At 39.1% G+C, this 26,725-nt stretch overlaps 1 protein-coding gene and 1 long non-coding RNA gene across 2 annotated transcripts in view; both read right to left on the bottom strand.

Annotated features, from left to right (window-relative positions):
- The window catches only part of LOC115223959 (ras-related and estrogen-regulated growth inhibitor), a 74,768-nt gene that overhangs the window by 36,187 nt on the left and 11,856 nt on the right, over positions 1–26,725 (bottom strand). The window lies entirely within an intron of this gene.
- On the bottom strand, positions 18,390–20,042 carry LOC118767708. The gene is made up of 3 exons (XR_005003625.1): positions 19,984–20,042; positions 19,817–19,823; positions 18,390–18,401 (listed from the first exon to the last, which is right to left on the bottom strand). It is a non-coding gene; the product is annotated as an uncharacterized LOC118767708 (long non-coding RNA).

Below are 26,725 nucleotides of genomic sequence, written 5' to 3'. Positions count from 1 at the left end.
CAAAATACATGCACACAACGCATAAGCACAGAAGTGGCTTATTGCTAAGATGTTCACTTTCCAACCACATGGTACCTTGGGCTAGAGTCTTCTACTATAGCCCTGGGCTACTGAAAGCCTTGTGAGAGCAGACATAGCTGCTGGAAGCTGAAAGAAGGCCCTATATATGTATATGTATATATATATATATATATATATATATATATATATATATATATGTATAATCTCATCATCATCATCGTCGTTTAACGTCTGTTTTTCATGCTAGCATGGATTGGATGGTTTGACCGGGGTCTGGGAAGCCAGAAGGCTGCACCAGGCTCCAGTCTGATCTGGCAGTGTTTCTACAGCTGGATGCTCTTCCTAACGCCAACCACTCCATGAGTGTAGTGGGTGCTTTTCACATGCTACCGGCACAGGTGCCAGGCGAGGCTGGCAACAGCCACGATCTTAGCCCACACAGCTTTGCTGGCACAATTGGCCGGATGATCTGCTGATAACAAACATCTGATGATAATAACACCGCCCACTCTAACTTCCATACAAGCAGCCACAGATGTAAACAAGCATAGACACACATATATCCACCTGGCATACTTTGTGAAGTTGTTGGTATTAGGAAGGGGATCCAACCACAGAAACCATAGGAGTGGCTGTGTGGTAAGTAGCTTGCTTACCAACCACATGGTTCCGGGTTCAGTCCCACTGCATGTATCTTCTACTTGAGCAAGTATCTTCTACTATAGCCTCAGGTTGACCAAAGCCTTCTGAGTTGATTTGGTAGACGGAAAGTGAAAAGAAGCCCATCATATATATGTATATGTACGTTTGTGTGTGCTTGTGTGTCTGTCCCCCCAACATCGCTTGACAACTGATGCTAGTGTGTTTACGTCCCCGTAACTTAGTGGTTCAGTAAAAGAGACCGATAGAATAAGTACTAGGCTTACAAAGAATAAGTCCTGGGGTCGATTTGCTCGACTAAAGGTGGTGCTCCAGCATGGCCACAGTCACATGACTGAAACAAGTAAAAGAGAGTATATATATTATATATATATATATATATATACACACACACACACATATAATGGGTAAAAGTATGTCAAAAGGCATAGAACAAATATGGACTAGATTAGTGTTCAGATCATATCACATTCTTAAAATCCAACATCTTAATCATGGGAGATGTAAACCACACACACACACACATATATAGATAGATAGATAGACAGACGTATGTATGTATGTATTTGTATATATATACATTAAAAGGTGGCGAGCTGGCAGAAATGTTAGCAGGCTGGGCGAAATGCTTAGTGGTATTTTGTCTGAGTTCAAATTCCACAGACATTGACTTTGCCTTTCATCCTTTGTGGGTCGATAAAGTACCAGTTATGCACTGGGGTCGATGTAATCGACTTAATCCCTTTGTCTGTCCTTGTTTGTCCCCTCTATGTTTAGCCCCTTGTGGCAATATATATATAGGTGTATGTCTTTGTGTGTGTGTGTGCTCATGTGCACACGCACATTTGCATGTACCTTTGTCTAGACTTGATACTCTTTTACTCTTTTACTTGTTTCAGTCATTTGACTGCGGCCATGCTGGAGCACCGCCTTTAGTCGAGCAAATCGACCCCGGGACTTATTCTTTGTAAGCCCAGCACTTATTCTATCGGTCTCTTTTGCCAAACCGCTAAGTGACGGGGACGTAAACACACTAGCATCGGTTGTCAAGCAATGCTAGGGGGACAAACACAGACACACAAACACACACACGCATATATATATATATATATACATATATACGACAGGCTTCTTTCAGTTTCCGTCTACCAAATCCACTCACAAGGCATTGGTCGGCCCGGGGCTATAGCAGAAGACGCTTGCCCAGCATTTATGAGTATAATCATCAATGAGTAACAACCAAGCAAAGTTGCTCATTTCTGATCTTCCATGTCTCGCTATGGGGAAAATATCTTGTTTGGGAGAAGATGAGGTTTGGTAAAAAGAACAGCATCCTACCATAGGAAATGTGCTTCAACAAATCCCATCTGAACTATACAAGCTTAGAAAAGCAAATGTTAAAAGATGATAATGATTATATACACAAACACACACAGATTACAAAATCCCAAGTGCTTAGTGTAATATAAATTAAAATATAATGAAATATTTGTCAGAAATCATAGTACCATTTGATCAACATATTTGTAAATAATTAAGAGAGTTTACTGTTAAAATACATAGTTGAATGTTGCCAACAGAAGTGAAGTAGGAACCTGTTAATGTACTGATATCAAGTGGTAGTCGTAGTAGTAGCAGCAGCACCAGTAGCAGCCGTTGCTTCATGGTGTTGTACAAGAACTGGACAGTTGAAAGTTTACGTCATTTAATGTAAAGCTGTGTGTTGGCTTTGTTTAACCACCCTTGCCCATCCCTGTGGAGCCAATCCTGACTACACAGATCCATGATCAAACACTTCACACACACACACATATATATATATATATATATATATATATATATATATACACATATGTATACAAACAAATACATACATATACAATTATATATATATATATATATATATATATATATATATATATATAAACATAAATACATACATATATACACACACACACATATATATATATATATACACACCACACACATATATATATATATACATATGTATACAAACATAAATACATACATATACACACAATTATATATATATATATACATACATATATATACAAACATAAATACATACATATACACACACAATTATATATATATATATATATACATATATATATATACATATGTATACAAACATAAATACATACACTCCCAATTATGTATGTATGTATGTATGTACACAAATCTTGTTCTTATTTATGTAAAGTGAAGTGTTTGATTGTAGGTCTACAGAGTCAGGGTTGACTCCATAAGGGTGGGGAAGGTTAGTTAAACAAAAACAACAAAGTTTTGAGTTAAATGACGTAAACTTCAATGCAAAACAAATATACAAATCTATATACAATTACACACACACACACACACATATATGTATAACATCATTTACTGTTTTACTGTCCATGTTCCATACTGGCACAGTTTGGACAGATTGACAGGATCTAATGGGCTCAAGTACTACATCACGTTCCAGTGTCTGCTTTGCCATGGTTTCTATAGCTGGATGCCCTTCCCAATGATACCCACTTTACAGTAATATACTGGATGCTTTTTCATGCCACCAGCACTCGTGGAATCACCATGCAGCCTTCAAAACTACAGCCTGCAAAATTCAAAAGTGGAGATTTCAGCCTTGAAGATGAAGATTGAATAGGACATCCAGTTGAGTTTGATAAGCTCCTTGAGGCATTACTTGAAGAAAATCTTGCATTATAAGTTGAAGAATTGGCAATAAAGCTTAGTTCAAACCATACAATTGTTCATCGTCATCTTCAACAACTTGGAAAGGTTCTTAAACTTCGAAAATGGGTGCCTCATGAATTGCCCAAAAGCAACCGTAAATCCCGAGTTGACAACTGCTCTTCTCTCCATTTTCGGGAACTCATTTCACCCTTCTTGGATAGACTTGTAACGAAAACTGGATCTTCTATCAAAATGTTAAATGTCATAAACATTGGCTTGGTAAAAGGGAAAAAGCTCAACCACAACCGAAAATGGAACTTCATGAGAAAAAGGTTCTTCTCTCTATCTGGTGGGATTGCAAAAGAGTAATTCACTTTGAATTTTTACCACCTAATGCAACAATCAATGCTCAAATCTACTATCAGTAATGAGAGCATTTGAACCAAGCTTTGAAGAAAAAAAGACCTGCTTTAGTGAATCAAAAAGGAGTGATGTTTCATCAGGACAATGTGCAACACCACACAGCAAAGATCACATCATAGAAGATTGAAGAGCATGGTTGAGAAAAAAATTCCTCATCCACCTTATTCTCCCAAACTTGCTCCTTCAGACTACCATTTGTTTCATAGTTTACAGAATCATTTGGGGGACATAATTTTCGCAAGCCAGGAAGAGGTCAAAACTGACATTTCAGAATTCTTGGCTTTGAAGCCAAAAGAATTTTACATAGATGGGATTAAAAAGCTTATAAATAGATGAAAGTCATAGATAATCAGGGAAAGTACATTGATGATTAAATTTCAATTAAATATTACAGTTGATCACTTATTTTCTTTATTCAAAATTCCGACAGAACTCATGGGATGATCTGATATATACATATATATATATATATATATATATATATATATATATATAATGGGCTTTTTTTAGTCTCCTTCTACCAAATCTACTCACAAGACTTAGGTTGGCCCAAGGCTAAATTAGAAGATACTTGTCCAAGGTGGGACTGAACCCGGAACCATGGGGTTGAGAAGCAAACTTATTACCACACAGCCATGCCTGCGCCTATTTAATTATAAACATATAATAGAATTTTTCTTTAAATCATTGAATGGCTAAGAGACATCCAGTAGAATAAAATAGGAATCAGAGGTCCATAGGTAAAAATACGGTTGAGAACCACTAGGTTAAAACATGAGAGAAGGTACCAGAGCAGAACAGTTTTCTTGCTGTAGAGCTGCTACATTATTTTGATGGCTTAGAAGAGAGAATGGGAATAATCGGGTGGAGATAGAAATAACGATGAAGAAGTGACTGGGTGGATGTTTAGTCCTTTTGATACCAACCTGCCTGAAACTGCCTCTGGCTCTGTAGTACAAATGTCTTGTTTTCAAAAGTTCTGAATTAAAATCTTCCACCAGACCTTAGTCACAATTTATGTTCCTAACACTAGCTTAATGATAATGAAAGTTATTTTACTAAATTCTTTGTTATATTTAAAGTAATTGAAAGAAATGCAGAGCATCTCAACAAAAATATGGTAACGAAAGGGTTAAGGTACAATCTTCTATTACTTGTTTCAGTCATTAGACTGTGGCCATGCTGGGGCACCGTCTTGAGGAATTTTAGTTGAACTAATCAATCCCAGTACTTATTTTGTTTTTAAGCCTGGTACTTATTCTGTAAGTTTCTTTTGCTGAACTGCTAAGTTACAGGGATGTAAACACACCAACACCAGCTACCAAGCAGTGGTGGGAAAGGACAACCACAATCACAAACACACACATATATGGTCTTATTAAATGAGTGGGAGAAGAGGAATCAGGAGAATGGGTGGGTGGAGTGTATGGAGAAAAGAGAGATGGTGAATGGATGAGGGGAGGGGAGATGGACAACAACTGTAAAGATCCGGTTGCATTGATGGGGGTATGTAGTGAATGGTGGATAAGGGATGCTGGATGACTAATGATGCATAGGTTGAGGGAGGTAGGAGAGTAAGGGATGATTGACAGTAGAGAAGAAAGGGGAAGGAGAGAACAGCAGAATAACAATGATGATATAGTAGATAGGAGACTGACGAGAAAATGATGGTATGGGGTTTGAGTAGATTGAAGGAGTACTGGGGGTTGGGGCAAGAAGACAGAGGCAGGCATGGTGTATGAGGAGAACAGAAGTACAGTAGTGGAATAATAGAGACCAGTTGGTGGCTCAGTCGGGCTCTTGGTCGATATATAGCATGGAAAGAATAAAATGGTTCTGGGCAGTAAGGAAAAATGAGTAGCATCAAGGAAGAGCTAGAGTTAGAGAGACGGTTGGTGGTAGGGTGTCATGAGGAAGAAATTGGGTGAAAGGCCCAGGGCATCCAGCCATAGAAACCATGGCACAACAAATTGGAGTCTTGACAGCTCCCAGACTGGCTAACTCATGCCAGCATGGAAAACAGATGTTAAATGATGATGATGATGATATATATACATACACACACACACACAATATAATATATATCCGGTTCTTGACTGAAGATTGAAGGCTTCGAATATCCCGTCCATGTTTTTTGTATCGTCTTCTAAATGTTTTGTGTTCTTATCCCAGTTTGTATTTTTTTACATATATATATATATATATATATATATAAAAGAATTTTTTGCGTAATGAGATAAAAAACCAAGGCTATGTAGATATAAGAACAGTATATATATATATATATATATAAAAGAATTTTTTGCGTAATGAGATAAAAAACCAAGGCTATGTAGATATAAGAACAGTATATATATATATATATATATATATATATATATATATATATTGTGTATGTGTGTGATGGCTTGTAGGACTATCAGGTTGTCAAGAAAGTTCTTGCGGTGTTTAACCTTTAAATTCAGATGCACATATCTCGGCTCAAACAAAACTTTATTAATCGAAATAAGCACCATTAGAATCAGCACACTTTTGCCAATGCGAAACAAGTTTATTTATGCCAGTAACGTAAGAATCCTGCATTCTGGTGGTGATGAAGTCACTGAAGGCGTGTTTGGCATCGTCTTGGTTTTTGAAGCAAATCTCACACAGGAAGTTGTTGAGATGCTTGAAAAAGTGGTAGTCGATAGGCTAGAGGTCTGGTGAGTATGGCAGATGAGGTAGAGTTTCGTAGCCCAATTCGTTCAACTTCTGCAGGGTCAGTTGTGCAACGTGTGGTCGAATGTTGTCATGGAGAAGAATTGGTCCTTTTCTATTGACCAATGCTGGCTGTTGTTGTCGGTGTTTCTTATGCATTTCATCCATTTACTGACAGCACTTCTCCACCATAATGGTTTTGCCTGGATCCAAAAAGCTGTGATGGATGAGACCAGCCGCAGACCACCAAACAGTCACCATGACCTTCTTTTGCTGCAACTTTGGTTTCAGGAAGTGCCATGGAGCTTTGATGGCGTCCAACCACTGGACTGAGCATTGCCGGTTGTTGTAAAGAATCCACTTTTCATCACAAGTCACAATCTGGTCGAAAAATAGGTCGTTCTTGTTGCGTAAAAGAAGGGAAGACAACACTTCAGAACAGCGTTCTTTTTGGTTGTCGTTCAATTTGTGCAGCACCCATTTCTCAAGTATTTTTGTTTTTCCAATCTCTTTCAAGTCATTGGAAATTGTTGTTTACATTATGTCTAATTCAGAAGCAAGCTCTCAAACAGTTGTGCATGTATTGGCTTCCATTAAGGCTCATAGTTGATCGTCGTCAACATCTGATGGCTGACCACTACGCTTATCATCTCAAGACTCTCATCACCGCTACGAAATTTCTTGAACCACCATTGTGCTGTACGTTCATTAGTGGTTCCTGGGTCAAATGCATTGTTGATATTGTGAGCTGTTTTAGCAGCTTTTCGGCCTAGCTTGAACTGGAATAAAAAAAATTGTGCGAATTTGCTTTTTGTCTGTGTCATATTCAACGTTCCGCAAAAAATGGCCTAATTAGTCAAATAGAAAGAAAATAACACAATTAGATAGAGTGAAAAACGGGCTTTAAAATGATATATAAAGTCAAAGTAATTTGACAAAAATTAATTTGCAAATACATCATTTAAAGCCAAAATTAAAAATTCCGCAAGAACTTTCTTGACAACCTAATATTATAAGCAATGATGGACTCCTACCTTCACACTAAATTCATCACGGAAATTGCTGTTGATTCTCACTTTACTAGCTGTATCTTTGTACATGGCCTGTACAGCTTCACAAGCCATTTGTCCATACTTTGTCTCTTTAGGGACTACCAACTTATTGAATGCAGTACCCTACCAAATGCATTCTCCAAATCAATGAATACCAGGAACAGTGGTTTATTCTTAGCTAAATATTTTTCCTGCAGTACTTCTAGGCGTGAAGCCAAATTGCATCTCTTCTTCTAACTCTATTCTGTCACGGATCAACTGTGCTATGACCCTGTCTGTGACCTTCATAACTTGATCCAGTAGTTTGATTCTTCTGTAACTGCTTCTCTCTGAAGCATCTCCTTTGCCACTGTAGCAGTTTACAAGGATACTGCTATGCCCATCATTGAGTGGGATTCTTTCTTGTATAACTCAATTAAATATTTGGGTTCTATTCTTGTATCCAACTGCACCGGATATTTTAAGCATCTCCACAAATATCTCTAATAAACCTGTGGTTTACCCTCTCCTAAAGTGGAGGCGAGTGGTAATGGTTAGGCTGTCGGACTCATGATTGTAAGATAGTGGTTTAAATTCCTGGATCAGGCAATGTGTTGTGTTCTTGAGCAAGACACTTCATTTCACATTGCTCCAGTCCACTCAACTGGCAAAATTTAGCTATTTTGCAATGGACCAGTGTCCCATCCAGAGGGGAACATAAATGCTATGGAAACTGGTAAACTAGTTCCATGAGTATATATGACTCAGAAAGGATCCTTATCCCTTATTGATCAATGTCCTTGATCACTATCTACCACACTGGTGTCACCTTGGATGCTTTGAGAGCATAGCTGCTAGAATAAGAACAGGCTGGGCAAAGTTCAGAGAGCTTCTACCTTTGTTGGTAACAAAGGGCCTCTCCCTCAGAGTGAAAGGCAGATTGTATGATGCCTGTGTATGAACAGCCATGCTACGTGGCAGTGAAACATGGGCTGTGACTGCAGAGTACATGTGAATGCTTGAAGGAAATGAAACCAGCATGCTCTGAAATGTGTAATGTCAGTGTGCATGTATGATAGAGTGTAAGTGATTTTAGAGAAAAATTAGGTATAAGAGGTATCAGATGTAGTGTGCAAGAGAGAGGATGGTGGTGGTATGGTCATGTGATGCATATGGACAAGGAGAGCTGTGTAAAGAAGTGCTGATCTCTAATTGTGAAGGAAACCTGTAGAAAAGGTGGAGCCAGGAAGACATGGGACAAGGTGGTGAAATATAATCTTCAGTTGTAGAATCTCACACAGGCAATGACAAGAGACCAAAACTTCTAGCAATTTGCTGTGCTTGAGAAGACATGTTAAGCTAAGTGAATCATGGTCACTGCTAGCGCTGGTGACAGGTAAAAGGTATCCAGTACACCCTGAAAAGTGGTTGGCATTAGGAAGTGCATCCAGCTGTAGAAACCATACCAAAACAGACAACTGGAGCCTGGTGTAGCTCTCTGGCTTACCAGTCCCAGGCAAATCATCTAAGCCATGCCAGCATGGAAAACAAACATTAACCCTTTTGTTACCAACCTGGCTGAAACCACCTTTGGCTCTGAGTACAAATGTCTTGTTTTCATAAGGTTTGAATTAAAATCTTCCACCAAACCTTAGTCACAATTAATGTTCCTAAGACTAGCTGAATGATAACTAAGTTATTTTACTAAATTCTTTGTTAAATTTAAAATTAATTGAAGAAACACAGAGCATCTCAAAATAAATACAGTAACAAAAGGTTAACTGATGATAATACACACACACATACATACACACACATGTATGTATATATAATATATATATATATAATATATATATATATATATATATATATATACATATATATATATACATATATATATATATATACTCTTTACTTTTTTACTTATTTCAATCATTTGACTGCGGCAATGCTGGAGCACCGCCTTTAGGCAAGCAAATCGACCCCAGGACTTATTCTTTGTAAGCCCAGTACTTATTCTATCGGTCTCTTTTGCCAAACTGCTAAGTGACGGCGACGGAAAACACACCAGCATCAGTTGTCAAGCAATGCTAGGGGACAAACACAGACACACAAACATACACACACATATATATATATACATATATACGACGGGCTTCTTTCAGTTTCCGTCTACCAAATCCACTCACAAGGCTTTGGTTGGCCCATGGCTATAGTAGAAGATATTTGCCCAACACGCCACGCAGTGGGACTGAACCCAGAACCATGTGGTTGGTAAGCAAGCTACTTACCGCACAGCCACTCCTGCACCTATATATGTATATATCTGTAGGGGCGTGTGTGTTGCACCTCCCCCTTCCAGTGTCTGATGTTAAAGAAAAGATAACTAATCCAAAATGCATGCATCCATCAGTTTGGTTAGGAGGTGCTTTTAACTGACTTGGTGTGTTTTCACCTATTTGTCTGCAGCAAGAGATTTTCTCCAAGACAAAATACAGCGAATGGCTTCTAATATGCTTAAATATGCCTCAACCATATTTCAACTGTTAGCACACACACACATACACACATTTTGGAAGCACTCCGTCGGTTACGACGATGAGGGTTCCGGTTGATCCGAATCAACGGAACAGCCTGCTCGTGAAATTAGCATGTAACTGGCTGAGCACTCCACAGACACGTGTACCCTTAACGTAGTTCTCAGGGATATTCAGCGTGACACAGAGAGTGACAAGGCCGGCCCTTTGAAATACAGGTACAACAGAAACAGGAAGTAAGAGTGAGAGAAAGTTGTGGTGAAAGAGTACAGCAGGGATCACCACAACCCCCTGCCGGAGCCTTGTGGAGCTTTAGGTGTTTTCGCTCAATAAACACTCACAACGCCCGGTCTGGGAATCGAAACCGCGATCCTATGACCGCGAGTCCGCTGCCCTAACCACTGGGCCATTGCGCCTCCTAGACGTACACACATATGCCTACACACACGTTTTTTTTCTTTTTATCTCATTTCTTCTCTTCCTAGTCTCTCTCCTAGACTATTCCCGAGTATCTGAAGGAGGACTGTGTCCAAAATATTGGCAAAGCCACAGAAGGCTGAAACATGTCTGATGTTCTCACGAATCACTGCTGGGATGACATTCCCCTTGCTTACATATGTGTGTGTGTACACACACTTATATACACACACACACACATTTATATACACACACACACATTTATATACACACACATACATACATCTATAAATATACCTGCATATGCATAAATACTTTTGACTATGTACATATACGCATATACACAATATACACAACTATGTTTATATATATGTATGTCTATATATGCATGCATAAGGGCGGCGAGCTGGCAGAAACGTTAGCACGCCGGGCGAAATGCGTAGCCGTATTTCGTCTGTCGTTACATTCTGAGTTCAAATTCTGACGAGGTAAACTTTGCCTTTCATCCTTTCAGGGTCGATAAATTAAGTACCAGTTACGCACTGGGGTCGATGTAATCGACTTATTCCCTTTGTCTGTCTTTGTTTGTCCCCTCTATGTTTAGCCCCTTGTGGGTAGTAAAGAAATATATATATGTATGCATATATGTACATATACATACATGCATACATATGTACACATGCATACATATACACATACATATATATAAACATACTTGCATATACATATAAATATATTTGTGTGTGTACATATATAGACACACACATATACACTCACATACACATATATCACATAAATATACATGTGTATATATGCATGTGTGCGAGTATGTATATATAAGTGTATATGTCTGTGTGTAAGTATATATATATACACACACACACACACACACACACACACACATACATACACATGCTAAAAGGCCAGAAATTTCATAAGAGACAAGTTGATTAAATCCCCCTCAGTACTTGTTTCGTACTTTATCAACTCCAAAAAAAGATAAATAGCAAAGCTGACTTCAATGGGGAACAAAACTAAGAATGTGAAGAGCTGTAAGAAATTAAATAACACAAGTTTCTTTGTCCAATGTACTAACGATTCTGCCAATCCAATCCGGGCCCCCTATAATTAACCATTAAGTCAACTCCCTTAACACATACCAAACAATCACCACTGAATACTAAAATGCATAACACAACCCACACACTTCATACTCGACATAATCACCACCTGACACTATAAAACACAGCAACATATTAGAAAACAGCGTCACTACCCAACAATCTTACATGACTCACATTGCACATATTCAACAACACAATCAAGCAACCAGATGAAAACAGTAAAATAACACCCGAACAACAACAAAAAAAAAAAAAGAAACACAATAAACCTCAAACAGATGTAGCATTCAAAGATAATTCTACTCTGCCAAAAGACAATGCTATACACATCTCTAGAAAACAGAGGGACATCTGGTAATGGTGGAGGTGGCGGTAGTGGTAGTGGTGGTGCAGAACAAAGTATAATACCGATTTCTTACATTGGCACAAGGCCACATATCTTAGGAGAAGGAACAGCTGTGCCATAAAGGTACAAATCAAGAGAGGGAGGATGACTGAGTCAATATCAATGACTATTAAAATATACAAATGTGCCCTTTTTAAAGCCTAGCCAGGCTCATGGACCCGGTTTCAATGGCGTATGTGTTTCCCAGCTGGACAGACGCCAGGCCATCGCAGCGTTACTCATTTTTGCCAGCTGAGTGGACTGGAACAACATGAAATGAAGTGTTTTGCTCAAGAACACAATGCATCGCCCAGTCCAGGAATCGAAACTACAACCTTATGATCATGAGTTCAACACCCTAACCACTAAGCCACGCGCCTCCACATCAATGACTATTATTTGACTGATATCCATTTCATTGACTCCCAGAAGATGATCAATGCCAGTATTTGACTAAGTAAGTTCAAATCCTGCTGAGGTCGACTTTGACTTTCATCCTTTTGGGTGTTGATAAAAAATACTTGTTTAGTACTGAGGTTAATTTAATCGACTTAACCCCTTCCCCATTCTGGGGCACCACCTTGAAGATTTTTAGTTGAACAAATTGACCCCAGTACTTATATTTTTAAACCTGGTACTTATTTTATTGGTGTCTTTTGCTGAACCACTAAGTTATAGGGACATACAGACAAAAAGACAGACATACAGGCACACACACACAACAAGCTTCTTTCAGTTTCTTTCTATCAAATCCACTCAAGGATTTGGTCAGCTTGAAGCTATATAGAAGATACTTGCCCAAGGTGCTGTGCAGTGGGATTGAACCCAGAACCATATTGTTTGGAAGCAAACTTCTTACCACACATCCACACCTTTAATTTAGTCCAACTAATTACCTTTTATGCTACTTCATCACTTTTTACTCAACCAAGAGAGCATCTACGAAGCTCCAAATTCCTTCCAATCACAGTCAATACTCTTAGACAAACCAGTCCCAAGAGGAATGACCCTTGGTTATATGTCTGCCTATAAAGCTGCCCTAAAGCTAAATATCCCACTTTGGCACATTTAGAACCACTGTAGCTGATAAAATTGACTTGTAGTGTATGACTGGTATCTCTCCTGCAGGAGTGGAAGGTAAAAATTGAACCTAAGGCATAGGAGATTTGAACTCAGAATATAATTACAACACCACTGCCACTGTATCTGCTGCCACCACTGCCAACACCTTAACCCTTTAATGTTCAAATTACTCTACCAAATGTAAAGCTTATTTATTCATATTGTTTTGAATTAGTCATGTATTGTCTCATAGCTTTAAGATTTTGATGATGTTATTGTCTGTTTTTAGTATGACATAGTAGGATAGGTGTGAGAGGCCAGACCTGGCCAGTTCAAACATAAAACAGGAGGGGCTGGATATGGCCAGTTTAAATGCCAATGGGTTAAGTTAATTTTCTACTGCCATTCCTTAATTATTTCTAACAGACTTAAAAGCCGTATCAGAGTAAAGGGTAAACATTCAAAAGTCAGATCTCTATAGGGGTCACTTGACTTTCTAGAACTAACAGCCAAATCTCCATCAGATTTTACCGTGCAGTCTTAAAATAAGGGGAAGGATACACAGGATAATATGGAGATTTGGTCCTTAACTCCTATTGAAGTCTATGTATGTCGTAAGCTACTTTCATGTATTTCCTGCTACTGTTAGAACTACATTCAAGCAAATTTACATAGCTATGAAATTGTGTGCATTTATACATAAAATAGCAGTATCGCCCGGCGTTGCTCGGGTTTGTAAGGGAAATAACTATATAAGCATTTTTAGAGAGTTACTTCCTTTATAGATGCCAATTCGGGCTTTCTTAGCCATTTTTGTTTTGGTGTCTTCAAGCCATGAAGTCGTTGTTCTAAAAGAACGCTGGTCTCCTTCACGACGCATTACGACGTTGATTTCTTTACACTCCCTTCCCCACAGCTTCACGAGGGAGGGAAGAAGGGGGAGAAGCAAACAGGTGCAGCTGTGAGCGTGGACGCCAACTTCGCCGCCATCGACATACGATGCATTTTATGCATTAAAATGGAATAAAAAATTATGTTAAATTATTTTTAAAATCGTAGACTCATCATAGACGCGCGCTAATAGTCAGACGGGCTCGATATGAATCACGACTATAAGATACCCGAATTTGGTTAAACTGCACCGCAAAATGTGGGAGGAGTTAGGAATCTAAATCAAAGGGGACAGACACTCACACAACTACAGTTTTATATATATAGACTAGCAGTATCGCCCGGCGTTGCTCGGGTTTGTAAGGGAAATAACTATATAAGCATTTTTAGAGAGTTACTTCCCTTATGGATGCCAATTCGGGCTTTCTTAGCCATTTTTGTTTTGGTGTCTTCAAGCCATGAAGTCGTTGTTCTAAAAGAACGCTGGTCTCCTTGACAACGCATTACGACGTTGATTTCTTTACACTCCCTTCCCCACATCTTCACGAGGGAGGGAAGGGGGAGAAGCAAACAGGTGCAGCTGTGAGCGTGGACGCCAACTCCGCCGCCATCGACACACGATGCATTTTATGCATTAAAATGGAATAAAAAGTGATGTTAAATTATTTTTAAAATCGTAGACTCATCGTAGACGCGCGCTAATACTCAGACGGGCTCGATATGAATCACGACTATAAGATACCCGAATTTGGTTAAACTGCACCACAAAATGTGGGAGGAGTTAGGAATCTAAATCGAAGGGGACAGACACTCACACAACTAGAGTTTTATATATATAGATAGATATATTGTTAGTATTTTAAAGCATTCCACTCAATATTTCTGTCACTAATTTCTTGAAGAAATCATCATCATCATCATTTAACGTCTGCTTTCCATGCTGGCATGGGTTGGATGATTTGACTGAGGTCTGGCGAACCAGATGGCTGCACCAGACTCCAATCTTGATCTGGTAGAGTTTCTACAGCTGGATGCTCTTCCTAACGCCAACCACTCCGAGAGTGTAGTGGGTGCTTTTACGTGCCACCGGTATGAGGGCCAGTCAGGCGGTACTGGCAACGGCCACGCTCAAATGGTGCCCCTTATGTGCCACTTGCACAGGAGCCAGTCCAGTGGCACTGGCAACAACCTCGCTCGAATGTTTTTTCACGTGCCAGTAAGGCGACGCAGGTAACAATCACGCTCAAATGGTGCTTTTTACGTGCCACAGGCATGGAGGCCAGCTTGTTGCTCTGGCAACGATCTCACTCGTATGGTACTCTTAGCGCTCCACTAGCACGGATGCCAGTCATCAAATTTGATTTCGATTTCGCTTTCACTTGCCCCAACAGGTCTTCGCAAGCAGAGTTTAGTGTCCAATGAAGGAAAGGTACGCATAAGTGGGTTGGTTCCACCCCTGGTATCTTAAATCATATTATATAATTATGCTTGTGAGTATATTTTTTTAATTATGTAGTCAGAATTTCCATATATATTACACAGATATTTAATCAACACATATAGTCAGTGTTTGAATATATTTTTATCTACCCAACTGGCACTCTGTTATGACAACGGCTGTTCCAGTCGATCCAATCAATGGAACAGCCTGCTCATGAAATTAATATGCAAGTGGATGAGTACACCACAGACACATACCCTTTATGTAGTTCTCAGGGAAATTTGGCAAGACACAGAATGTGATAAGGCTGACCGTTTGAAATACAGGAAATACTCATTTTTGCCTGCTGAGTGAACTGGAGCAATGTGGAAGTACTTTGCCCAAGGACATAATGCACAACCAAGAATCGAACTCATGCCCTTACAATCATGATCTGAATACCCTAACCACTAAGCCATGTGCTTTTATCTACCTATGCAGTAAGTATTCTTAGATTTTGGACAGAATTAGCCCAGGTCATGATTGACTAAATAGCAGCACTTGATGAAAATATCTAATCATGTTTCATATTACAGTCATAATTTAGGTACCATAGCCCAATGAAGTAAAAAGTTATTGTTTGCAGAAATATATCTAAGAGTAAGTGATTTATTTGGAATTTGTTGGAAGAATTCCTCCTGGAATCATTTGAATGTTATGAGTTCTTTTCTTTCCTTTATGCGTCTTGGCATAATGTTAAAGAGAGTGGAGCCAGTTGAGGTGAAATAGTTCTTAGTGTTGTGGTATGTATTTTGTACACTTCACTATTATAACTACAGATGTGGTAAGTTCTGAAATACATTGAGTAATACTAACTGCTAAATCTATGTTCAGTATTTTGATATATTTTACACTTTTATAAACCATAAATCACCGGCCAGAACACATTATATGTATGCCTCAAATGTGCTTCCCCTGTCAACTCCTCTTTACAAAAAAAGCCTCAGGCACCAGACCACGTGGAACCCCCAAATTCTATTTCTGAAACCAGTTCAAGGCCACCCTGCTCTGCTGCTCCATTGCCCCAAAATACTTGGGGGACAATTACCAAGGATTACCCAAAGTGGTTGCATGCCATTATCAAGGGAACAGACCAGATGGAAAATAACAGACATCAAGCGGTAGAGATCAGGTGTCAAAGACAGACTTACACTTTCTTGCTCCCCATCAACCCACCCCACGATAAATGCCCCCTGGTCCTTCTATACCACCCTTGGCCTGAACAGCCACAGCCACCTCAGGCACCGGCTCCCTTTGCACCTATCAGGATAAAGTGACTCAATTAATCACTACAGATTAACCACACAGATACGAGTTAATACTGACTTTTACCTGAAAGAAACTGTGTCTATGTAAATATATTTGTGTGAAAATATTTCTATTGCATTTTAGGTAACATATAATTACCTTACTTCACAAAACCTTCAGATCACCAAACAGATGAGGCATTCAATAAAGGTGGCAAGCTGACAGAATCTTTACTGCAACAAGGCGGCAAGCTGGCAGAATCGTTAGCGAGCCGGGCGAAATGCTTAGCAGTATTTCGTCTGCTGCTACGTTCTGAGTTCCAATTCCGCCGAGGTCAACTTTGCCTTTCATCCTTTCGGGGTCGATAAATTAAGTACCAGTTACGCACTGGGGTCAATGTAATCGACTTAATCCGTTTGTCTGTCCTTGTTTGTCCCTTCTGTGTTTAGCCCCTTGTGGGCAATAAAGAAATAAGAATCATTACTGCATCAGATAAAATTCTTTCAGCTCTTTAAGATTTTAAGTTCTGAGTTCAAATGCTGCTGTGGTCAACATTGTCTTTCATCCTTTCAGGATTGATAAAATAAGTATCAGTTGAGCACTCAAATCTGTTGGCCTTGAGTCGAAATTAGAAAGAATAATTCAATAGGGCTAGGCCAAGTAATTAATAACCATATAAATTCAGAAAAGAACAAACCAGAATTAATTGTTTCTAATTGAGACACAGCAACGGCCAGCACCATCTGATCGTGGTCGTTGCCAGCCTGGCCTGGCCTCTGTGCCGGTGGCACGTAAAAAGCACCATCCGATCGTGGCCGTTTGCCAGCCTCGTCTGGCACGTAAAAAGCACCCACTACACTCATGTAGTGGTCGGCATTAGGAAGGGCATCCAGCCGTAGAAACATTGCCAGATCAGACTGGGCTTGGTGCAGCCTTCTGGCTTCCCAGACCCCAGTTGCACCGTCCAACCCATGCTAGCATGGAAAGCGGACGCTAAACGATGATGATGATCGTCATCATTAGTAGATTAGGTCAACTGCAATACTTGATTTCAGGTTTATTTTGTTGATCCCCTACAAAAATGAAAAGTAGTGTGGTTACAGACAAGATTTGAACTCAGGACAAACAGAGTTGAAATAAATACTATCAGACATTTATCCAATGCTCTTAAAACAGGTGCTCTGTCAGTTATAGAAGCGAGGGTTCCAATTGATCCGATCAATGGAACCAATCCAAACAGATCGGATACTAGAGCATAATAGACCAGACCTAGTGGTGGCCAACAAGATGTACAACATGTGCTATATAGTTGATGTTGCATGGCCCTTTGACCCACAAATAGTTAAGAAGGAAGGCAAAAAAAAAAGATAAATACAACCCTCGGAAAATGAAGAAAATGAAGTTAGTGTCAGTTATTGTTGGTTTCTCAGGAACAGTATCAGAAGGCATCAAGAGGAATACAAAAGAAATTAGAATAGGATACCCAGTAGAAATTTTACAAAATGGTTGTCTCCATGGTACAGCTAGAATAATCAGGAAGGTATGAGATAGTTGAAAAGAACAAACAGCATGGTACTGGAGGCTGCAGACAGCAACCCACTGTGCATGCAAGAGTCCAGGAGTTCCAACAAAACCTGTGATAAAAAGAAATAATCCTTTTTACAATAGGCACAAGGCTTGAAATTTGGGGGGAGGGGGCCAGTGGATTAGATTGACTCCAGTATGCAACTGGTACTTAATTTATTGACCCCCGCCCCAAAAGGATGAAAAGCAAAGTTGACCTCAGTGGAATTTGAACTCAGAACATAAAGACAAAATACCACTAAGCATTTCGCCCCACATGCTAACGATTCTGCCAGCTCGCTGCCTTAATTAAAAGAAATAATAATAATAATAATAATAATTCTGTCTACTACTGGCAGAAAGCATGAAATCTGGGGCATGTGGACGAGTCAATGACTACAACCCCAGTGCTTGACTAGTATTTATTTAATCAGCCTTAAAAGGACAAAAGGCAAAGTTGACCTCAGAGGAATTTGAATCCAGAATGAAATGTCAAGAAATGCTGCTAAGCATTTTGTCCATTGTGCTAATCAATTTTGTCAGCTTGCCGCCTTTATAAGTGTTTCAAATTGTTGGCACAAGTCTGGCAATTTGAGGAGAGGGGCTAAATTGGTTGCATCAAGCCCTAGTTCTCAAATGGAACTTATTAAGTGATCCCAAAAGGATAAAAGGCAAAGTTAACCTTGATGGAATCTGAACTCAGAACATAAAGCAACAGAAGAAATGCTACAAAACACTGTCTGATGTGCTAATGACTCTGCCAACTCATTACTTTAACAATCCTTTCTATTATAGGCACGAGGTCTGAAATTTTGAGGGAGGGAACTAGTCTATAACAACCCCAGTACATTATTTACATTCGACGGATATTTGTCCTCATCTTGTTTGTTGTTAACACAACGTTACGGTTGATATACCCTCCAGCCTTCTTCAGGTGTCTTGGAGAAATTTCGAACCTGGGTTCTCATTCCTAAGGTATTTTTCGATGTTCCCAGTACATTATTTACATTCGACGGATATTTGTCCTCATCTTGTTTGTTGTTAACACAACGTTACGGTTGATATACCCTCCAGCCTTCTTCAGGTGTCTTGGAGAAATTTCGAACCTGGGTTCTCATTCCTAAGGTATTTTTCGATGTTCCCAGTACATTATTTACATTCGACGGATATTTGTCCTCATCTTGTTTGTTGTTAACACAACGTTTCGGTTGATATACCCTCCAGCCTTCTTCAGGTGTCTTGGGGAAATTTCAAACCTAGGTTCTCATTCCTAAGGTATTTTTCGATGTTATTATTATTATTATTGTTATTGTTCAGGTCACTGCTTGGAATGCCCACGGACATATGGCATAGTGGTTAAGAGCACAGGCTACTAACCCCAAGATTCTGAGTTCAATTTCAAGCAGTGACCTGAACAATAATAATAATAACAACATCGAAAAATACCTTAGGAATGAGAACCCAGGTTCGAAATTTCTCCAAGACACCTGAAGAAGGCTGGAGGGTATATCAGCCGAAACGTGTTAACAACAAACAAGATGACAAATATCCATCAAATGTAAGGAATGTAAATAATCTACATAATTCCTCATCTCTTAAATATAGAACTGTATCAATCCCAGTGTTTCACTGGTACTTAATTTGTTGACCCCAAAAGGATGAAAGGTAATGTTGACCTCAGCAGAATTTGAACTCAGAATATAAAGAGACAAAGAAATGCTATTAAGCAATTTTATGTGCTAATGACTGCCAGCTCATCACTTTAATATTAATAACTCTTTCTATTATAGGCTCAAGGCCTTAGATGTTGATCTTGGTGGAATTTGAACTCAGAATGCAAAGGCAGATGAAATGTTGCTAAGCTTTGTCTGGCATGCTAACAATTCTGCCAGCTCACTGCTTTAGTAATAAACAATAATGATAATAATGGTTTCAGATTTTGGTACAAGGCCAGCAATTTCAGGGGAAGGGTAGGTCGATTACACCAACCCTAGTGTTCAACTGGTACTTATTTTATCAACCCTGAGAGGAGGGAAGGCAAAGTTGATCTCAGTGGAATTTGAACTCAGAATGTAAAGATGGACAAAATGTCACTAAGCATTTTGCCTGGTCAGCTAATAATTTGGCCAGCTCACCATAATAATAATAATAATAATAATAATAATAACCTTTTCTACTAAAGGCACAAGGCCTGAAATTTGTGGGAAGGTGACAAGCTGATTACATCGACCCTAGTGTTTCACTGGTACTTAATTTATTAACCTCAAAAGGATGAAAGGCAAAGTTGACCTCAGCAGAATTTGTACTCAGAACATAGTGACAGACAAAATACCTATTTCTTTATTACCCACAAGGGGCTAAACATAGAGGGGACAAACAAGGACAGACAGACGGATTAAATCGATTACATCGACCCCAGTGCGTAACTGGTACTTAATTTATCGACTCCGAAAGGATGAAAGGCAAAGTCGACCTCGGCGGAATTTGAACTCAGAACGTAACGACAGACGAAATATGGCTACGCATTTCGCTCGGCGTGCTAACGTTTCTGCCAGCTTGCTGCCTTAAAAATAAATAAATAAATAAATAATAATAATAATAATGATGATGATAATAATAATAATAATGATTTTGCTTATTGGCCACAAGGACCCAAAACATGGAGGACGAATTACAACACAACAAAAAAATTACAACAAGAACATGTGGGGGTTAACATGAATCAAGGGGGAGACACTACCACATTAGAGGATATAACAGAAGATATATAATAGAAAGTAGAGAAATAAATAAATAAATAGAATCCCCAACAGTGGGGCAGTCCAGTTAGGGTAATCTGGGGGTAAATCCCCCACAAAAATCTTGGATTACACTGCCATCTCCAAGGCATGGGAAAGTACCTTCTTCCAGTTTCTTTTCTCCTGCTTAGAAAAGCATATTCAGAGTAGATCTATTCAGTCTCACCAGCCTTGCCACTCTCGCCAACCTTTTGATAAACACACCAGAAGGCAGCACCTCCCTCTCTACCCTCACCTTCCTTTTCAAATATTTGAAGAAATTGATGAGGGCTAATAATAATAATAATAATAATAATAATAATAATAATAATAATCCTAGGCACAGGAGTGGCTGTGTGGTAAGTAGCTTGCTTACCAACCACATGGTTCTGGGTTCAGTCCCACTGCGTGGCACATTGGGCAAGTGTCTTCTACTATAGCCTTGGGCCAACCAAAGCCTTGTGAGTGGATTTGGTAGACGGAAACTGAAAGAAGCCCGTCATATATATATGTATGTGTTTGTTTGACTGTGTTTGTCTCCCCAACATCGCTTGGCAACCAATGTTGGTGTGTTTACGTCCCTGTAACTTAGCGGTTCGGCAAAAGCGACCGGTAGAATAAGTACTAGGCTTACAAAGAATAAGTGTTGGGGTCGATTTGCTTGACTAAAGGTGGTGCTCCAGCATGGCCGCAGTCAAATGACTGAAACAAGTAAAAGAGTAAAAGAGAGTAGTGACAGGCACAAAGCCTGAAACTTGGGGAAAGTAATTATGTCAATTACATCGACCACAGCGCACAACTGGTACTTATTTTATCGACCCTGAAAAGATGAAAGGCAAAGTCAACCACGGTGGAATTTGAACTCAGAACATAAAGTGAGAAGAAATGCCATTAAGCATTTTTTCCAGTGTGCTAAAGATAATTCTGCTTAATAATGATAATAATAATAATAATAATAATAATAATAATAATAATAATTAATTCTTTTTATTGGCCACAAGGGCTGACAAACATGATTGGAAAACATAAAGGGACAAAACAGGACGAAAAGTTACAAAGGGTTTTGTCCGTTTGTGAAAAAATCGTGTAAAAACAGTGTAACAATCAAATAATATAACAACGAAAAACTCCCAATAGGGGGAAGCGTCGCGAAAGGTTCCAGGTGGGAAAACCCATAAAAGCCAACGGGAGCCTGGTCAAAAGTGGGGTAGAGAGCCCAGAAGGTGGAACATGTAAAGATTCCCATTTGGTGTACGCTACAGAATGTACAAAACACAACTCAATCTATGTTGGTTGCACAACAGAACAATTAAACAAAAGGTTTAATGGGCACAATAACAGTAATTCGACAGAACTTGCCGAACATTTCGTTTCAAAGGTCTGCAATTTTGAAAAAGACTTGATAGTGTATATTCTCAGAAAATATTCTGAATCTGCTTCACTTTCACTTCTTAAAATGCATGAGGAGAAATATGTTTGCTGGTTATTAACATCACGCCCTGGAGGAATGAATAAGATGACAGGAGGATATCATCAAATTTATACAAAACTACTACTACTACTAATAATAATAATAATAAGACCTGGAAGTAGAGGTAACTCGAATGTGGAATCTAAGAACAGAAACAATCCCTATCATAGTAGGTGCAATAGGTATGATAAAAAAATATTCAGACAAATCCATAACAAAAACACCAGGACTTACAAACACATATAACATACAGAAAATTGCACTACTAGGCACTGCACACATCCTACGCAGAACACTTTCCATACAGTAACCATCAGAGCACCACAACAAATCACAACACATACCCAAGGCACACAGAGCTGCGCTCGGTAGTGAAGTGAAAGCACGCTATAAAAATAAAACTACTGAATAATAATAATAATAATAGACAATAAGCTTGTTTTGCAAAACAAGTGTAAGCCAATGTGTGTATGAGTGTGTATAGGTGTTCATGTGTTTACAAGCATGTCTTTATCCACAGTAGCATCAATCCATGTCATTTTTTCCATGATTGCATGGGTTAGATGACAGCATATCACCATCCCTTGTGGGTCTTTGATATCAGAGGAAACAGCCAATCCTTATTTTTTGTGTACAATGTGTCTTTTTGTGGAGGCGCAATGGTCCAGTGGTTAGGGCAGCGGACTTGTGGTCAGAGGATCGCTGTTTCGATTCCCAGAACAGGCGTTGTGTGTGTTTATTTGAGCGAAAACACCTAAAAGCTCCACGAGGCTCCGGCAGGGGGTGGTGGCGACCCCTGTTGTACTCTTTCGCCACAACTTTCTCTCACTCTCTCTTCCTGTTTCTTGAGTAACGCTGTGATGGACTGGCATCCCGTCCAGCTGGGGGGAACACATACGCCACAGAAACCGGGAAACCAGGCCCATGAGCCTGGCTAGGCTTGAAAAGGGCAATGTTTATCGTTATGTGTCTTTTTGTCCTTTTTCCCTTTTATCACTATAGCATGCCCTCCATCACCAAACAATTTACAAAATGGACCATGTATATGTTATTGTACCACCAGCACTAGGAAAGTTATCTGTAAGGACCACATGAGCAAAAATCTTCAGTTGTTTTTGAAATACCAGAAAAGGAGTTTAATGAAGCAAACTCAACTAAAATACAGGTACCTAATGTCAGTAGAAGTAACTAATATAACGGTCCCTCATAACTCTAATTTTATTATAAGGGTACCTCACAACTAAAGGTACATATGTCTTGAGTTCAGATTCCATGAAGGTTAACTTAGCCTTTTATCCTTTCAGAGTTGGGGGTCAATATAATTGACAAGCCTCCTCCACCAACATCTCAGGCCTTGTGCCTATAGTAGAAAGGATTATTTTTTAACCCTTTAGCATTCAGATTATTCTGCCAAATTGAATGCTTATTTATTCACATTGTTTCTTCCTTCTTGAGCCATGCCTGGCTCATAAGGGCTGGTTTCCTGGTTTCCATAGCGTATAGGTTCCCCACCTGGATGGGACGCCGGTCCATTGCAGGTGAGCTGCAAGATGCGGAAGGAAAGAGTGAGAGAAAGTTGTGGCGAAAGAGCCAGCAGAAGTTTGCCATTACCTTCTGCCAGAGCCGCGTTAAGCTTAGGTATTTCGCTCATAAACGCACACATAACCCGGGTCTGAGATTCGAACCCACGATCCCTTGACCGCGAGACCGCTGCTCTAACCACTAGGCCATGTGCCTCAACACTATTTATTCACATTAGTTTCAATTAATTATTCATTATCTCCTAGATTCAAAAATTTTGATGATGTGATTGTTTACTTTTAGAATAACATTGTATGACAGGTGTGAGAGGCCAAATCTGGCCAGTTTGAACATAAAACAGGTACAATATTTGGGACCCGATATGGCTGGTTTAAACACTGAAGGATTAAGGTGACTAGCAGGCAGAATTGTTAGAGCAGACAAAATGCTAGTGTTGTTTCTTTCAATTCATTTACATTCTGAGTTCAATACCTATCAGCTACTGAAGAAGGCAAGCTGGCAGAATTGTTAGCATGCCAGATAAAAGGCTTAGCTGCATTTCATTTGTCCTTATTTTCTGAGTTCAAATTCTGCCGAGGTCGACTTTGCTAACTTCATGCCAAAATTTGAAACCAATATCCATCAGCTACTGAATAGGTATGCTGTAGTGGACAAATGATGTTAGATGTACAAGACTAAAAAAATATTTACATCTTTAAAATTGATACCTATTTCTTTAGTACCCACAAGGGGCTAAACATATAGGGGACAAACATGGACAGACATAGGTATTAAGTCGATTATATTGACGCCAGTGCGTAACTGGTACTTAATTTATCGACCCCGAAAGGATGAAAGGCAAAGTCGACCTCAGCAGAATTTGAACTCAGAATGTAATGACAGACGAAATACGGCTACGCATTTCACCGTGTGCTAACGTTTCTGCCAGCTCAAATTGTGTTCTTCGTGTTGTGCAAGTTGTGTGTGTGTGTGTGTGTGTGTGTGAGAGGGTACTGAAAAGTTCCTGGCTTTAAGGGCCACGTGAAAGGCCTAGTTGGAGGCCCAACCTTCCGAGTCCTTTTGTAGGGCTTAGAAAAACTGAAGGACCACTGCAATAAGTGTGTGAATCAGTAGTTTCAGGGCAGTGGGTAAGTTGATTACATCAACACCAATGTCTAAGCAGTACTTATTTTATCTACCCCCAAAAGGATGAAAAACAAAGTCAACCTTGATAGCATTTAAACTCAGAATGTAAAGACTGACAAAATACCACTAAGCATTTTGTCTGGTGCATTAACAATTCTACCAGCTCACTGCCTTAGTTTCTGCCAAATATTAATACAATATAGGAGTGGTGGTGTGGTAAGTAAGCTTGCTTAACAACCACATGGTTCCAGGTTCAGTCCCACTGCATGGCACCTTGGGCAAGTGTCTTCTACTACAGCCTTGAATCACCAAACCTATATGTGTTGTGTGTGTGTGCGTGCATATATATATATATATATATATATATATATATATATATATATATATATATATATATATATATATATATATATGCATATTATTATATATATTATTTTGCATATTACTTAATCATTGTTATATGTTTTATCTTATATTTAATCTTTCTATAATATGTAATTTTCTAGATGGCATAATTTAATTTTTCATTATTGAATTGATAAAAGGTGTTTTTTTTCTAATTTATATATATATATATAAAGGGAGAGAGGGTCAACAGATGGGACCCAGAGATGCTCAGTATAGAAAACACATAGTAGTGCTCAAATGATTTGAACTTACACGCTGATATCTTTACTGAAAACTAAATCCGCAAGGTAAAGAGTGGCTATGAGTTTGCTCTGTTACTACATAAATATCTATATATTTATACACGAATATTCATCGTCTGAGTATTTTCAGTCTTTGCTTTCTCTCTATTTACATGAATACATGTATGTATATTTCGCAGTTTTATTTGTTTGTTTATTTGCACCATTATCTATATCTATGTATGTATGTATATATATATATCATAGAAGAGAGGCAGTACCCTTGACATTTGCAAGCCACACTTCCTGACTGGCAGGATTGATATGGCAGATGCCTAACCTTAACAGCTGCTTGAATAATGTTGGTGGGGAAGAAAGAATCAAAGATTTGGTCTGAATGTTTCCAACAATGTAAAATTTAGTAAAGGCCCCCAAGGACCAATTGTTGCTTCTATAATTTTGCTGTTTATCTCCCCAAGTCAACTGCGATGGAACAGTCCTATGGTAAGAAGCCATTTAAACTATGTTCATCCTGTAATATTTTTCCAGAAATTTCATAGGTTTGGCTGTGTGGTAAGAAGCTTTCTTTCCAACCACATGATTTCAGGTTCAGTCCCACTGCATAGGACCTTGAGCAAAATGTCTACTATATATTTCTTTACTACCCACAAGGGGCTAAACACAGAGGGGACAAACAAGGACAGACAAATGGATTAAGTCGATTTCATCGACCCCAGTGCATAACTGGTACTTAATTTATCGACCCCGAAAGGATGAAAGGCAAAGTCGACCTCGACGGAATTTGAACTCAGAACGTAACGGCAGACGAAATACGTCTACACATTTCGCCCGGTGTGCTAACGTTTCTGCCAGCTCACCACCTTCTACTATAGCCTCAGGCCAACCAAAGCCTTGTGAGTGGATTTGGTAGACAGAAACTGAAAG

The sequence above is a fragment of the Octopus sinensis genome, linkage group LG24 (assembly GCF_006345805.1).
Source record: "Octopus sinensis linkage group LG24, ASM634580v1, whole genome shotgun sequence".
NCBI lineage: Eukaryota > Metazoa > Mollusca > Cephalopoda > Octopoda > Octopodidae > Octopus > Octopus sinensis.
This window is presented reverse-complemented; position numbering and strand designations above follow the sequence as displayed.